This window comes from Puma concolor, chromosome A2 (assembly GCF_028749965.1).
Source record: "Puma concolor isolate L17-30 chromosome A2, mPumCon1.1.hap2, whole genome shotgun sequence".
Classification (NCBI taxonomy): domain Eukaryota; kingdom Metazoa; phylum Chordata; class Mammalia; order Carnivora; family Felidae; genus Puma; species Puma concolor.
The window spans coordinates 37,554,665-37,572,703 of record NC_141668.1 but is presented as its reverse complement, the minus strand read 5'-3'; the positions used below and the strand labels follow the sequence as shown (position 1 = coordinate 37,572,703).

Below are 18,039 nucleotides of genomic sequence, written 5' to 3'. Positions count from 1 at the left end.
CAATAAATCTTATTGCAAACACCAGACTTATGATAGAATATTATGTTTTCCTTCTGAGTTTAGACCTGAGCAGAGAATGCCTGCTCTCACCTCCCATATTCAATATTGCATCAGAGTTCCTATCTAGTGGAGTAAGGCAAGATAAAGAAGTGAAACTGATAAAGATTGGAAAGGGAAGAAAATGCTATTATCATTCACAATTGTATTCACTATTATATATTCAAAAAAATTTAATTATTATAAGCAAGAAAATATGGCAAAGTCACTAGAGTTGATCGTCATTACTTATGAATTCAGTATTCCTGAATTCTTCTATTTGTTAAAATTGATTTGTGATGCCAAAATCAATACCCAGAAAACTTTCATAACCATTTGTGAACATGCACAAGAGGGTGAAAAATTTGAGTTGCCCAACGTGTATGTTCCCAGCTGAGGTCAAACAAGGTGCTATTCTGCCTTCTTATTTCAGCTCTCACACTATAAATGACAGTCCATTTTGTGGCACAAGTTTTACACATTTTGTACTTTTTGTTGGTGATGTTGCTCTTTAAAATGAGCCCCTTGGGGTGCCTGGGTGGCGCAGTCGGTTAAGCGTCCGACTTCAGCCAGGTCACGATCTCGCGGTCCGTGAGTTCGAGCCCCGCGTCAGGCTCTGGGCTGATGGCTCAGAGCCTGGAGCCTGTTTCCGATTCTGTGTCTCCCTCTCTCTCTGCCCCTCCCCCGTTCATGCTCTGTCTCTCTCTGTCCCAAAAATAAATAAACGTTGAAAAAAAAAATAAATAAAATAAAAAAAAAAATAAAATAAAATGAGCCCCAGTGAGCTCACAGTGGAAGTATTGTACTGTACTCCTATGCTCAAGAAGGCTGTGATCTGCCTTAGAGAGAAAATACGTGTGTTAGGTACACTCCATTCAGTCATGAGTTATAATACTGCTGACTGTGAATTCAGTGTTAATGAATCAATTATATATATTAAGTAAGATTTCTTTAAGCAGAAACATAAATAAAACAAAGTTATGCATTGATTGCTTGATGAAAATGTGACCAGATGGAGGCTCACAGAAATCTGACTCTTCCCAAGGGGAGCCATGGTTCAGTATTCACTAATTCAATGTTCATGGTGATTTTATGGAACATCAAAAAAAATTTATCAGGAACAAGCAATTAGAAAATGAAAATGTTGAGATACCATATGTAACAGTTTTAAAAATAAAGAAATTTAGGAATAATCCTAGCAAAGGATAAATAAGACTCTATACAAAAAAAGTTTAAGGTATTATTAGGAGCGATTAAAGGAGCTACGTCTTTCCTGTCCTAAGCCTCATACAGACACACATCCATAATATGCATGGAAATAAAATTTCATAACTTGCCTTGTGTTTTCCTTATTGCCCATAACCGCCTAAGTCAGACTTGTCTTAAATATCTGTAGTCAGATTTGGTGACAAATTCTGATTCAAATTTAAAGCACTTCCTTGAACAAATATATAACTTACTCAGCTTTTTCAAAAATCACTATCCCCAAATCTGCTTTTGGCTGCTGAAACATTTTCATTTTTAAGATTTCCACATTAAATCAAAATCTCTTCAGTGAATGGAATCTGAAGGTACATTTTACTAATGCCGGTTAAGGAAGGTCCTAGCAGAATGGGAGGAGGCAGGATGGGCAGATTACAGGAGGGGGGACATAAAAAGACAAATGTTGTATTATAGTGCCTTACAAACCCTATTCACACTCACAGTGTACTTCCTTTTATTAAAATTAAACCCCTCATATGGCAATTAAAACCTTTTTCTTCTTTCTGAACTCCCAGAAGAATGGAGAAAAGTGATGCTTTATTAAAGCAAGTTCCTTAAGGGAAGTCTGCTATGAAGATCTTGCTTCCTTTTACATGGTCTAAATCTACCTCTGTTTTCCACTGTGACCCCATTTTTGACTCATGAATCAGCTTTACTGCTTACTGAGTCTTTTCAGTCACTTCTCTTCTGAATCATTATGGGTATCATTAATATAAAGCTGTTACTTAGTCAATTTTGGGTTTTGCACTATTTGAGACACATGCTGAGTTATAGACTATAGATTCCACAGTCCCCAAATAGGAAATAGCATATTTTTAAATGCTGTTCTTTGAGAGCTGTGTTTCAGTGTGTAATGTTAAGTTCTAGATGCTGAGAAAACATGCCTTCTCCTCATATTCTTAAAACCCCTCAGGGGCCTCGATGTCTGAATGTTAGAAGAGAAACTGAGTCTGCATCATGCCTAATCATATCATATCCCAGATCAGGCACTGGGCTTCCTCTCCAAAAAACAAAATTATAAATGCAGAACCTGGAATCTTGCCTTGCTGACAATTCTTCAAGTGCTATTTTGTGGTGAATAAGAATCATTCATTTCCCCCTCATCTTCGCCAAGTGAATGTTTCATTGTTCAGCTGAGCTGACAGAACAGATGAAGGCGAAACAGGCAATACTCAAGAGCACAGTTACTGATAAATAATTACAACAAGGACATTATAATTATTTAATTAAAATCTGCGCACGGGGAGAGATTATGAGTCTTTCAGCTTGCTACCTCATTTAGATGATACTAGTCATTAACCAATTTAGCTGGAGTCAGCGCCTAAATGTCCACATGCTCCACTTTATCTTTGAAACCTGTGCAGTCAGCAGCCATGGCTGCATGCTCTGTGTCCCACTGCTGGAGAGTACAGACACCCTCCTTAATAGCGTGGGGAGACACTTGCAAGTCTTAACTACCCATAACCATCTCATAAACCTTCTCTGGGATTCTGAAGGTTTTCCTTTGAAACATAGTGCCGGAAATTTTGGTGGCATTTACTCTTATTAGTGACATACTGAAACTTCTGCCAAAGAATAGAAATCAATAGAATACAGGTTCGATGAAGACTGTAATCTCTAAAAATATTTCTTCTCTGATGTATTGAAACCAACTGTTTTAAAGGAAGAGGAGGTTCATCTATGTGACAGTCCTACACCATCTACTCCAAGACTCCAGGATACTAATATTTCAATCTCTACATAGAAATTAAAGTCCCTGCTCTTCAGGCATTTCCTTTTTGAGTATATATATATGAAGAAAAAGGCAGCTACTACATTATTACCACAGATGAGAATGTTGGGGCATGGGAAATAAGGGGGAGAAGCACTGATCTTAATTTTTTTAATCCTAATTTGTTAATGGGGTCTCTCTCTCTCTCTCTCTCTCTGTCTCTCCTCTCTTCCTCTCTCTCTTTCACACACACACACACACACACACACACACACACACACACACACTTTCTCTATTTATTTTGGTTTTACTTTGATTAGTCATTTATTTTACTCTGCGTTGGCCCAGTTCTGCAGATTCACCTAGTTTCTAAAAATGTAACAAATTACTTTATTTCTGAAATCAGCTTTAAGTAGGACATACTGGCAAATCAATACAGTCCCACTGGCCTCAGTACCTAAAAAAAAAAAAAAAAATAAGACCACTTAAACTATGGTCAAGTAAAAATTTTAATAAAAATAAAATATGTGATCCCTGAACCCTGGGCTACTTCCTTGAAAGTCTGATATGATATAGCCACCCAAACTGGTGAGTCATCTCTGGAAATTTGAGAACCAATAACAATTTTTGACATTTTATGCAATCTGAAGAAGTTGTGTAACACAGGCTTCTGGTCTTTCAGTGCCTCACACAAAATATAAATTTCAGAAATACTAAATGGTATTAATTTTGTATAACACACAGAAAACCAAATACACAAATACCTTCTTGCAAGAATTCTTTTATCTAATCCAGTTCTTTGACACAGGAGATTATTCTTCTACTCATACAGGAGAAATGAGATCTGGACTAAGTAGAAAGGGGAAGACTAGACAACTTTTAGGATTAGTTTTATCTGTATTAATAACTTCCTACCCATAGGTAGGCTTTTATGTTTTTTTCTTGTAAATTACGTCTTATATAAAAAAAACTGCTTTCCCTTTTACTCAACTTAAATACATACTCGGCTATAACAATTCTTCCTACTTGTAGCAACCGATCTAGTTTCTGTCTCAGGGCTTTAACCCTTGCTCTTCCCTCTACCCAAAATGTTCCTTTTTTATGGACCTTTAAATTTCTAGCTCCTTTTTCTGACTCAGATATTAGTTTAACTATCACCTCCTCAGAGAGGTCTTCCCTTGTCTCTCTGCTAAAATAGGCAGCCATTTGTTATTCTTCATCCTAACACCTACTTTTTGTTACCTTTATAGTACCCATCAGTATTTTTAATTACGTAAGTATTCATTTGATTACTATTTTATTGACTGTTTCTCTCTGTAGACTATCAGCTCCATGAATAGAGGTGCCGTGTTGGTCTCATCCACTGTTATAGTCCCATTGTTTGTTACAGTGCATGAAGGAATGGGCCCCCAATCGACTTGGAAGTAATAAGTAGAAAGTTTTATTATTTAAATACCTTTGCTCCTGGGGTGCCTAGGTGATTTAATCAATCAAGCATCTAACTCTCAATTTCAAGGCATATTCCAGGATTATGGGATCAAGCCCTGCATGGGCTCTGTGCTGTGCAGGGATTCTGCATGGGATTCTCTCTCTCTCTCTCTCTCTCTCTCTCTCTCTCCCTCTGCACCTCTCTCTTGATCACACAGTCTCTCTTTCTCTCTCTCTCTCTTTCTAAATTAATAATAAAAAATAATAACTTTGCTCCTTCTTTTATTTTACCTTTTGATCTAAGCTGGCTAAATTGTTGACTAGTGGTTGAATATTATTGGCAAGTATTGTCTGGATCTTTGTGCATTACCTTGTAATTTTTAACTTTACTCCTACAACGTTTTGTTTATTTTGACTTTGTGATATCTTTCTCTATTGAATCTCATTCTGTTTATTTGTTTAATGTTTATTTTTGAGAGAGAGAGTGCATGAGTTGGGGCGATTGGCGGGGGGGGGGCGCAGAGAGAGAGAATCCCAATAAGGCTCAGCACTGTCAGCACAGAGTCCTATGTGGGGTTTGATCTCATAAACAGTCAGATCTAGAGCTGGACATTTAACTGACTGAGCCACCCAGGTGCCCAACCATTCTGTTTATTTTTTTACCACCTCTCTAATTGAAATCTATCTAATAAAAATATTAAAATATGGTATTTTAATTTTCCTTCATTTTTCTTATTTTTTTTATTTCACGGGGATCCTGTTCTCTATCATTTATGAATAGTTCCCTCAAAGAAACCCTCAATTCATTTTCTAGTTTCAAAATCATCAAGTCAGTCACTGTAGAATCAATCCATCCATACTTATAAGATTACTTCAGCAATAAATGAAACTAAAACAATATTCTTAGTCTGTTATTCAGGGTGGGGGGCTCACTAGATTCCCTCCTTGGTTAAAGTAGGCATATATAATTTTCTCTGATGATAAACATTAAGATTTTCCTAAATTTGTTGGTTTGCCTATTTTATAACAGCTCTAAAATTCTACCCTGGGTAAATTTTTTTGTCATTTAAATAAAATAATGAACAAGACTTGAGCAATATTTTTGTTTATGCTAAATTAAAGTTACATGTCATTCTACATGAAGCAAAATATTCTCATGCATTAAAAACATGTGTTTGGCCAAATCGTGGCAGTTTGGTAAATTATATTGTTCCTGGGATAGGGATGTTTAAGTTATTTGCAAAGAGAAGATGGTTCATAGCACAAGGTCTGCTACAGTCTTATTTTCCCTTTGTATATTATTGTAATGTAATTATGAGTATATTGACACTTTTCCTTGGCATTTAATTTAACTATCCCATGCAAACTATGGCTCAAACCTCTCACAACTTTTTTTTTTTAATTTTTTTTTTAACATTTATTTATTTTTGAGACAGAGAGAGACAGAGCATGAACGGGGGAGGGGCAGAGAGAGAGAGGGAGACACAGAATCGGAAGCAGGCTCCAGGCTCTGAGCCATCAGCCCAGAGCCCGACGCGGGGCTCGAACTCACAGACCGCGAGATCGTGACCTGAGCCGAAGTCGGACGCTCAACCGACTGAGCCACCCAGGTGCCCCTCTCACAACTTTTTAAACCACAAAGTTGATCATATATTGTCACTTTCAATACTATGGATATCAAAGTTGTCGCTCTCTTTATCATGGAATGAGGAGCAGCTGGGGAAGTTGAAACACCAGGGCAACTTATTCAGTGTCTTATAGGTTGGGTATTATGACGTGGCTGTGAAATCTTGTTTGGAGTTTCATCCATTATTAGAGTGGGTATAAGAGGACTGTTTATACATATGAATCAAAATTATTTTGTTACCCAGTATAAACAGTTTTCCAATTCTCCACTATTTTGAATTTTGCATATATTTCCTAGTCCAAGACCTAGGTACTTAATATTTGGTTAGGTGTCTTATTTTGTAATTTTGATCAAAGCATTCATGAAGATGCCTCCAAAATCACTATACAGTAGTGAAACACATAAACCTTATTAGAATCTCAAATATCCCAATTTTACCCTGCGTATAAGTATTTCTGCATTGTCTTATTTTCTTACCTCTTCAGATGGTGATCATCATAAGAGAAGTGATTTTTTCTCATTCCTTTGGTGTATCTCTAAAGTTCCTACTCTGAGCCTTGGACCTGTAAGTACTCATTCAACATTTGTGGGGAAAAAATTGTATTAAATATCCTGTTATGAATGACCAACTTTAAAAATGCATAGGATATGAAATAATCTGACATTTTTAAAGTAAAAACTCATAAAAGCCATTGAGACTCTAAAATATCAGTCTGTAACTCTTTTTTTTTTTTTTTTTTTTTTTTGAGTTTCCAATCTAAACCACTTGTTTAATAGAGGCTTTCCATCCAGACAACCTATTTAGAAGAGATACCTATTTCTGAAATAGTGCCAGAAACCTGTGAGGTCAGACTCGATATCATGCAAAAGATTAGCTGAGTGAAAAAGGAAAAGCCCACATGCTCTTAAAAACCTTCAACACAAATAATCAGCAGCAATAATTGCAAAGAAAAAAATGTAGCTAATAACACAGTGAATCTCTTACAGATGAACTGGCATTACAATTTCTGAAATATCACTGTGAAGTTTTGCTTCTCAACTTGTGGTTGACTCTCTTTATTAATGTAACCTCTTGGGGGATGATATTACATCACCTTGTACGTGCGATCTGCACATGGTTGTTAAAGACCTTTAAATCTAATGTGCACTGACCTCTTGAACATTTGCTCTCGCTGGTGGTTTCCAATTTCTTCTATATCAAATGGTGACCTTAACATTCTAACTCACAGATATAACTATTAGAATTGAGCTGACATGATAAATGACTACTCTTGCCATCCTGGTCATATTTTTATTTTTCAAAGATTCAGTTGATAGTTTGGTCTTTTCAGTTTGCCTTTTACTTCTCCTGAATAATGGCCATTTCATTATTAATTTGCATCCCCCACAGAAGAAAAAGAAATACTCAAATAATTTCATTACCAAATATAATCTCTGAAAGTCATTGTTTGATAGTATTAATCAATTATTTGATTTTTTTCTCAAAATTAATCCAGGAACAGTATATGCAACCATGTATACCCATGATTATCTAAAAATCTGCTATCTTTCATATTTGCAGATTTCATCATTTACCTATTATGCCTAGTTCTACTGTTCTCACAATTATCTACAGTTATTTTTAAAAGCCTTCATTATTTAGGCAACTATCAAAGTTTTCTCTAGTCCTAATTCACCATAGGTTAGTTTCCACAGTTTATCCCCACCGTTGATGTTTATCTTCCTGCTACCTGATACTAAATATGTCTGAACCCACATCCATTCTCTCCAGGCACTGTCATCACCAAACTGTCTGTCCTTGATTATCATCAACAGCAGAACAGCCCTGTCCTAGCTTATAACAATAATAAATTGAGACTCATCCTTCAGTTATGTTCACATAAATTATCTATACTACCTAAAAGATTATTTTTCACTTAGCAAGATTTTAGAAACTCTAATTAACATATTATGTTTAGTCTAGATATCCATCAATTGGCTTAACTGAATTCGTAGCTATATGATTGCCTAAATAAACTTGATATATAACTACAGCATAGTTAGATAAAAATTTTTAATGTTAATGAGGATTTGTTTAATGGACAATAATAGTTCCATTATTTAAACACTAAAAGGCTAAGTGCTATAGTCAAAAATTAAACTAAGCTATTTCTTGAATTATTAATTTGCTTCCATTTAGGTGTCCTCCTTAGAACATTTTATAATCTGAAACAATTTTGACTCTTTCATGATCATTAAATTTTTACTGAAAGAGTTAAAATATTTTCTGTCTAATACACCTCCAAAAATAGCCTTATTTAACTTGACAAACACAGTCCAATACATATTTAAGCTATTTTGAAAATAATGGAAAAATCTTATTAATAACTGTTTTCTCTTGTGGGGTGTGGTGAGTAGTAATTTAGGGCAGATGAGAGCAAAGCAATTTAACATTTCCCTTGTTAGTTCCTTTGACCTACAAGTTTGGAGGTCTCTGCAACACCCTTGAGCTTTTTCCACAGGATAAAGTAACGGTTGCTAGGACTTTGCCAAAAAATTCTCTGTTTTGCTGTTAGGTTCTACTTATATCTTGTCCAGGCATTTCTTTCTTATATTATTTCTGTCTGCAAGAAGAGGAAAAAAATGTGTGTGTGTGCGTGCACATTGCTTGTAGATATTATATATGGTATATACAGTTAACCCTTGCACAACATGGGTTTGAACTCCAAAGGTCCACTAATATGTGGATGTTTGTAAATAAATACAGTACAATATAGGTGCATAATCCCTTCCTTATGATTTTCTTAATGACATTTTTTCTCTACTTTGTTATAACAATACAGTGTATAATACATATATAAAATATGTGTTAATTTTTCATGTTATTGGTAAGGCTTCTTTCTGGTCAATAGTAGGCTATTGGTAGTTAAGTTTTGAGGAGTCAAATGCTTTATGTGGATTATCAACTCTGCTAGGGGGCCAATGCTCATATCCCTGCATTATTTAAGGGTCAACTGTATTAAATTGCAGGTAGCATATATCTATATTATATATGTTTCTTTCCACATAAATTGTCTCGTGGCTAAAGTTGATATTGCTCAAAGGAATGATGCCCTTTAATTTGATCTTATGTAATGAATCTATGTGTCCGATGAGTTAGGAATATATATTGCCTTTACCTTAAACAGCATGGCCATTTTCTTTAACCCACTTATGGAGTTACCTCTCACCATGGTTCCCATTTCTCTCTGTCTTGGCTCTTCAACCAGGTCAAGAGAAAATAAATCATGCAAGTATATTTTTGAGGAAACCAGTAAATGACTACTAGCAATAACTTATTGAAGTAAACTACTTGATTGCCTTCAGGGCTTCTCTGAACCCTTTTATATTCTGGGTTTGTGGTGACTGCCTATTTTCACAATTCAGAGCAAATGCCAAATCAAAATATTATCCAGTGAAAAACGTTCAGAGCTGTGAGTCAGCCAGCCCACAGTGCAATTGTAATTCTACCCTTACCTAACTGAGAATTTTGATAATTCCTGAAGTTTCCTGGATTTCATTTTCTTTGTTCGTAACATGAAGTAGTTGGATTAAGTTATCTAAAATGTCCTGCTATTCAAAAGTTCTGGGGTTGAGAATACTGTAAACAGAATTGAGAAAAAATAGTTTGACTTCAGTCAGTTTCCATTCTCACTTTCACCTTTCCTCCCGCTAGAGGCGCCAGGTGCACTCATTCTGCCCAAGGCCTCCTCAATCCATAAATTGCCGGCCTGACCCCTGACAAGTTTGAGCTGGTGACTTCTGAGCCTAGGCAAAGTCTGCTTTATTTTGAAATAGTGCCGACCTCCAATAAATGCAACCTGAAATGAAAGCAAACTCCTAATATCTAATCTTTTTTATCATAGTCTACTCTTTGCTCTCTCTCATCAGCTCAGGAGTGTTTTACAGCAATATTATTATCTAGTTGTATAGAAAACTGCCATTTTCACATATTTCAATAGCAGTTTAAGTTACTACAATCTTTATACAAAGTAAATTGGTAATAAGCAACAAGAAGATTTCCAATTTTTTCATAATCTCTGACCCATAAATTCAACATCTAAGACTTTGTTTTCAAGAAATATTAGGAGAGACACAAAAAGATATAAATACAACACTATTCCTAGGGAGGAGGGGGTAGATTGAAAACAACAAAAATATCCAAAATATGACATCTGTTAAATAAATTATGAGTACCTCTGTAATGGGGCATTATATAGCCATAAAAATCATGGTTTAAAGAATAATAATATGGCAAAAAGGTGACAAGTCAATCAGTATAATTTCCAATTGGGAAAATTCAGGAAAGAATAGAAAAACAAAGAAAAATATCTGGATGTCCACTACTCAAGTCTATCATTGTTTATACATTTGTGAATTTCTCCTATCTCTATTAAAACCAAGTATTGCTTTAAAATGTAAACAATAGAAAAACAAACAAAAAAACCTCATTTAAAGGACTTTTCTGTGCCAATGGCCACATATTAAAAAGAAACCAAGGGGTGTGTGTGTGTGTGTGTGTGTGTGTGTGTGTCTGTCTGTCTGTCTGTCTGTCTGTGTGTTTGTGCTGAGGCATGAAAACCCGGGAAACCGATTCAGAGTTTGTATACACGTAAATGTAAAAATCATATAGACACATGGAGCCTTCGACAATATTGCAGTTTCTCCCTCTCAGCAGGGTTTTTTCAACATCAACAGATAATTATTTGGGGGGGGATTTCTCTGTGTATTGTAAGATGTTTAGTAATATCTCTGACCTCTCTGTGATAGATGTCACTGTTAATTCTCCCCTCACCAGTTCGTAATGACCAAAAATTGTCGCCAGATGTCACCAGATTTCTCTTGAGAGACAGTATCATTGCCACTCGAGAACCACTGCTCTAAAGCTACATTCTTCTAGACGGTTTCTTTTTAGCAGCAAAAGGATATATCGTTAGATTGTTTTTAATGGGTAGGAAAGCAGAAGATCCGGATATAAGTCACTGTTGGGAAGATTTGCCACATACTCCTGACTCCTAAGTGTTGGTTTGTTGTTGTTGTTGTTGTTGTTTAAATGTTTTCAAGTACTGGCACTGTCTCCTAAGGTATGGCTCCCTTACACAGCAGCTGGGATAGGAGAGGCCAGAAGCTTTGGATCCCCAGTAGTCTCAGTCTCCAGCATCTGACAAGCAGGCAAAGTCTTAAATATTATTTTTATATCTCTAGGTTGACACCATCCACCAGTCCAAGAGAAACAGAACTGCCACAGCCTCCCGTATATCTCCCCACCTGGGAGGGATAGGAGTACCTCTGTTACTATTCCCTGTGACCTCTACTGACACCGTGGGGGAGTGGTTACTGCTTGGCAATAGTGAATGGCCTGACTTTCCACTAGGCTTCCTTTGACACCATCCCAGTGAGGATGAGAAGGGGCACCTAGTTATGCTGGTGGGGGTGGAAGTCCAGCTCCCCATTTGGTTTCCACTGACGCCACAATGGGAGGCCTCATCCCTGACAGTAGTCAAATTCCTGGCTCCCTTCCTGGCCTTCTCTGACACCACCCTAGTTGGGGAGGAGTTGGGACACCTCAGTAAGCCTTGGCATGGGTAGAATTCCAGGCTCCCCACATGGCCTTTGCTAGTGCAGGTAGAAATGAAGCCGGCATTTTATTAGTGGTGTTTATTAGTGTGTTTAGCTGGAGTAGAGCAACTGCTTTCTAAAAGCTTTCTGCTTGCCAGGCTGCCCCTTCTCTGGCCATTGGCTAGAGAGAGCAGGCTTTCCTTGAGGCTATTTTTGTCTGCATCCTTTGGCATTTCCAGGTTATCTGCTAACTCAGCTCCAAATCTGGGATATACGAAGTAAAAATATATGTACTTATGTAATGTATAGCTTCCCCCAAATCATCTTTTTCATTGACATTTTTGAAGTTACTAGCATAAGAAGTTACAAAGAAATATCCTAATTTAGTCTTCTACATGTCTATAAATTCTTTGCTTTTAATTTATACTCTTGTATTTTCCTGAGTTCAAGAAAAATCTCTTACCTCAGGCCACACTGAAGGTCTAGAATATTGTTTTGAATTAATGTATATTATTGCTCTTATAGAACAGTATTGTATGGACAGGTACATTTACAATTAGGCAGCTTGAGAATGGGATAGTAATCATACCATTTCCTTACCATGTGACCATAGACTGGTCATGAATCCTACATAGGTCTTATTTTCATCCTCTCAGATAGAATGATATATCTGTCCTACCGTTTTGCAATGAAGCTGAAATAAAATTAAATAAATGCTGGCAATTAACACCGCTTCTGGCTTTTAGGAGGTGCTTGATACATGCTAGATTTTAGCTGATATAGGGAGGAAAACATTTTCCTCAACCCGCTTAGCATCCTGGGTCAGGTTTTAAAATTAAACTGACAAAGCCAGATTAAGAGGAGAAAAGCATATACATTTAAGTTTTACATAATACAGCAGCCTTCATAAGGAAATGAAGTCACAAAGACACAGACTTGTCTTTTTATGCTGGGTTTGATGGGGAGTGGAGAGTTGGTTGGGTAAAGGAGTAGGAGGTAATTATACATTACATGGGGGGAAATTTAGACAGTCCTGTTAAGATTCTTCTTGGGGTCCCTTTGTCTTTGGAGAAAAAGATGCTCCTTTCCTCTGTAAATACAAGGGCACCTCTCACAGGAGGATTTTATGGCCTGTTTCAGGGAAGGATGGTATGGATAGGTGAACTTTTCGGCTTCTGCCGTGTTCTCAAACTCCTTCAGGTTAGATTATTCAATATTGCACAGTGCCATATTTTAGGGTAGTATGTCCTGCATCCCATCACTATTTTAGAGTATAATGAATAATTACATTGATGGTGACATTCTTTATCTTTTCAAATTTATTAGTAAAATACTCTAATTTGAATTTATGCTCTCAATAAATTTGTTTTGAATACTATATAATATTTAAATATTAATGTTAATTAGTAAGGAAGTTTCCCAGTAAAGTACTTTCTCAAAAAGAATACAAGTCAGAGATATCTAGGTGGCTCAGTCAGTTGAGCGTCTGACTTTAGCTCAAGTCATGATATTACAGTTCGTGGGTTTGAGCCCCACGCAGGGCTCCATGCTGTCAATGCAGAGCCTGCTTGGGATTCTCACTCTCTCTCCTGTCTCTCTCACCCTCTCCTGCTCACACTTTCTCTCTCTCAAAATAAATAAATAAACTTGAAAAAAAAAGAATGCAAACCAAAGTAAAGAAATTCATGTCATTCAGCTTTGTGAGAGGATGTTATTTTATGTGTCCATCCTCTTCTGTTTATATTGGACCAAATTATGTTCTTGTTACCTTAACACACCCCATGTTTAATACCCAGCTCTTCATGCTTTCTCCTGTGATCCTGTTCCCTAGGTCTCTGCTTTAGCAGGCTATACCCATTAAGAATTTTCAATATTAGAGAGGTGCCTGGGTGGCTTAGTCAGTTAAGCATCTGACTTTGGCTCTGGTCATGATCTCATGGTTCGTGAGTTTGAGCCTCAAGTTGGGCTCTGTGCTGACAGCTCAGAGCCCAGAGCTTGCTTTCGATTCTGTGTCTCCCTTTCTTTTTGCCTCTCCCCGCTCATGCTCTGTTTCTCTCTCTCTCAAAAATAAGTAAACATTAAAAAAAGAATTTTCAATATTAGAAAACAAAAATAACATCTTAATATGGGGTTTGGTGATCAGTGATTGAATAAGAGGGTCAGCTGTATTAAAGAGCCTCAAAACCAGTTGACTCAGTATTTGGTTTTTCAGTCTAGATCTTGCCCTGCTACCTAATTGGTTGGACACAGAATCTGATCAGAAACAAAACAAATGGGGCTTCTGTGTGGCTCAGTCAATTAAGCATCCAACTCTTAATTTAAGCTCAGTTCATGATCTCAGGGTTCGTGAGACAGAGCCCTGAGTCAGGCTCTGTGCTGACAGCAAGGTGCCTGCTTTAGATTCATTCTCTCTCTCTGCCCCTCCTCGGCTCATGCATACACATGCACACAGTCTCTCTCTCTCTCTCCCTCAAAATAAATAAACTTAAAACAAAAAACCAGACAACGCAGACAAGAAAATCCAAGATTTGGAATTTACATGCCAGGAGGAAAAAATGGCAAACAAGTTGGGATAAGAATGGGAAAATTTAGTTGCAGAGTACAAACTGTAAACTTTACAAAAGTATAGCATAAATGCAGAAAAGTGCACTAATTATAAGTGCACAGCTTAATGTATATTTCACAATGTGAACACATTTAAATAACCATCATCAAGATTAAGAAGCAGAACATTAGGAGAGCTCCATGCTGCTTTCCAGGCACTATTTCTACCTGCCCCAAGGGTAACCCTATTCTATGTTCATTCTGAAGCTGTGCAACACTGGCAAGGGCTATATTCCCTCCCTGACTTTTGGTAGGAGAGAACATTCTATTTGAAATCCAGGATAAGATATGATTTCCTCAGTTTATGAATTCTATGATGATTTTTCTTTTTATATAGCAGCATTAAACTCCTTATCCTTTAGCCTCTTAAAAATCTTGAGACTTAACCATTTCATAGCCACTGTGAAGACAGTTTTAACTGAGTTCCACATATGGTATGGAATCACAAAATGACTCAATAAAATAAGGACTATTTGTAATCACTCCACATTGCCGAGGAAACTGAGGATAAATGAGTTGGCCAAAGTCTTAGTGTTAACAAGTGGCAGAGTAGGGAGTAGAGTGCAAATTAATCTGATTCTAAAGTGTAAATTCTTAACCACAAATTTGTTCTCACACTCTCCCACAGATACCAATAAGATCTGATATTGTTGAAACTCTCTCCTTTATTTCGCTTTGATCGTTTCACATTCAGTGGCTCATTGTAAAAATTGCTTCCATCATTTGATAGTTTTGGAACTTAAATGTAGAAGCAAAGATAAAAAAGAAAGCTGCTGGAAATGATGTGCCCAGTAAAATCATATATTCTGGAAGTTTTAATGAAGACTTACACCTTAGATGATGGACTACATCCTTAATTTTTAACTATTAAGATAATATAAAAACTTCCTCTTAGATATGATATTTAGCTACAGGAATAACTGTTGAATGAGAAGGTCATGTATTGTACCTTCTGGAATATTTTCAAGCTTTGTAATTAGTAAATGCTATCTAGAATTAGATCATTAAGTCTTCGTGGGATACTCCATTTATATTTAAAGGTTTGGAATCAAAGCACTTTTAACACATGCCAATCTCTTAATCTATGAAGGTACTAGTTTCAAAGATTAGGTTTCAATTATCAATGAGTTTATGGCATAAACAATGTCCCATAATAGTAAATAAATTCACATGAAGAAAAACTATTTAAGGTTTCATCTTTTTTACTTTTTACCTAGTATTGCACCTGTAGGAGACATAATATATAGTTATTCTAGTAAATAACCAAATGTCCTTACAGTTCAAGTATAAAGTAACAGGTTGATGATGAAATAGATTTATTCTGAAATCAAACTCTCATTATTATGCCTGACCCATTAATACACAGTTCTTTGTGCCTTAGATTTACACAGTCCTCAAGCAAGAAGAAAAGGTTATTAAAATTAATTTTTCCCGTAGGACTTATTCTGGATTTTCACACACATTGCACAAGCAAAATGGCTTTTAAAACTCATGCTTTTTGTCATCCTAATTGTTTTACACATCTTGGCAACTTTTCACACCCTGCATAAAACAGGGGATCATTAGGAGTCATTAGAAAATAATATTTTTCTTGCAAATGCATTAGAGAATTTGCACATTATTTTATGCCATTTTGGGAAGAGATGTAAATTGTGACTAATCATGAATCAAACAGGGTCACTTAACAATAATGCAGGAAAGAGTTTCTCAGCAATAGCATTTCAGAAATGAGAACTTGATGGGATTTGGACATTGAACCCTTATTACCTGAAAATAAATGTATAGCATTTTATTTTTATTTGATAGTTTTTAGTTCTTAAGTGATTAGGTGATATTTTGATTTCTTCTTAAGTATTACAAGAAGAAAATAAGTGTAAGGAAATGAACAATAAAATCAAAGTCAAAGGTGAAAGTTGTATTCTTAGTTTACTTTTACCAAATGATTTCTTACAGAAAGAACATAGATATGAAGTGGGAGAGAAGGAATGTAAGGTAAATTTAGCAGAAGTATGCAATTTAGATAGTGAGATGTTGTTGGAGGAAGGAAAAAAGGCCTGTATTTCAGTATTAACCAACGTTTAAGTCATATGAATGAACGAATCTGATTTTATAGCCACTTTATGGAGGATCCAGGAGTAGTATTATCATTAGATCCTTAAGAACAACAAGAAAAAATAATCAAATCATTGCCATGTAAATCAAGTGCATACATAAAGAGCAAATAAAAAGCATTCTCTAACTTTGTTTCTTAGAGCCACTTCTCTTTATTCAGTCATACGCAATTGCATGTGCACTGAGGTCCTGAACAAATAGGATGTCAGAATCACATAGTGATCTTTACATTCTAACTTTCTTGACATTTTTTATAACAATCTTTTATTTATCAAAACTAAGAAATTAACATTGATACAACACTATTTACTGAACTACAGACTTCATTCATATTTCTCCCAGTTTTCCACTATTATCTTTTTCTGTTGCAGGATCTAGTTCAGATTACCACATTGTATTTAGTTTAATACCTCCTTAGTCTCTTCTAATCTAATGATGACTTCTCCTTCTTTCCTTATCTTTTATGGCCTTGATGCTTTGAAGAGTCATTGTTTTTTATTTATAGAATGCCTCTCAATTGAGTTTGTCTGATATTTTCTCATGACTAGATTAAGGCTTTGGGGTTTGAGGGAAGCATAGCACGGATGTGCCCTTCTCATTTAATCATATGAGGCCAACTGCTTTTAAAACTTACTTTAAATTGGTTTCCACGGGAAGCTTATTTGTGTGGTATAATTCTCTGGGTATGCAAGCTATAGACATGTTCTTGGCCTTTCTTGCCTAAAAAGAATAAATGAAAAAGTTGGAAAAGGAGTCAAGACAGTTTTATGGACCAAACAGAATATTAACAGGATCTAAGAAATTATGAGAATCGTTGTTAAAAAAGCTAGAGTCATTTTATGCTATTTTAATTGGACATCTCTGCCATGCTGATTGACATCTGTGGCTCTTTTCAACTCAGTTGAGAATAAATAACGTCAATGACCACTGTATTCTGTCTATTATTTATAAGCTACTGAGGTTCAATGAGTCTTCTCACTAGAGTGGCCTCTGCATCAGGAAAAAGGTAATGAGAAATTCAATAATTGCTGAAGTTGGACTGATAGATGGTAAGGATCATGTCCAAAGACACATTTATATTCTTCATTGGTTGATAATCTGCTTTGTTACTTGTTGTTTACAAATAAGCCTTGAGTTTCACACAATCTGGTCACACAGGTAGACTTCGGAGCCAGATTGCTTGGGTTCAAATTCTTGCCCTTCCCTTTCTAGTTGCCAAGTCACTGTCCCTTCTACATATTTTGAGCTATTGCACGTAGAACCCTAAAACAACAACACCTAGTAAGTATTCAATAATTATTAACTGCTATCATTGTTCAAAGCTACAAGACTTTATTAGTAAATATTTTATGTGTCACATTTTAGTGTGGACAAATAAGGCATAGAACTTTTTAAGGGAAAAGGGGCATTATACAAATAAAAGTACTCTTACATAGTTTGCTTAGCCTTTTTTATATCATTTATTATATATATATATATTTCCCTATATCCCAAAATTAAATGCTTAGTTTCCTATTTTAAGACTGAGTTCATATTTATTTTTCCAAATACATTCTTCTTTCAGTTCTCATTTATTTTACCAACATTCACATCATGTTTAGTTTTCAGATATCAGGCCTCTTGATACCTAAACTGTCCCTGTTAATATTGACTTTTAGATTCAAAAGTTGGCTTAAAAACC

The 18,039-nt window shown here is 35.9% G+C and overlaps 1 long non-coding RNA gene across 5 annotated transcripts in view; it reads left to right on the top strand.

Moving 5' to 3' along the window:
- Window positions 1-18,039, top strand: part of LOC147583103 (uncharacterized) — a 623,699-nt gene that overhangs the window by 515,842 nt on the left and 89,818 nt on the right. For all 5 annotated transcript variants that reach the window (XR_015245463.1, XR_015245462.1, XR_015245464.1 and 2 more), the window contains one exon: window positions 6,551-6,630. This is a non-coding gene — a long non-coding RNA (uncharacterized LOC147583103). The remainder of the gene's footprint in view (window positions 1-6,550; window positions 6,631-18,039) is intronic.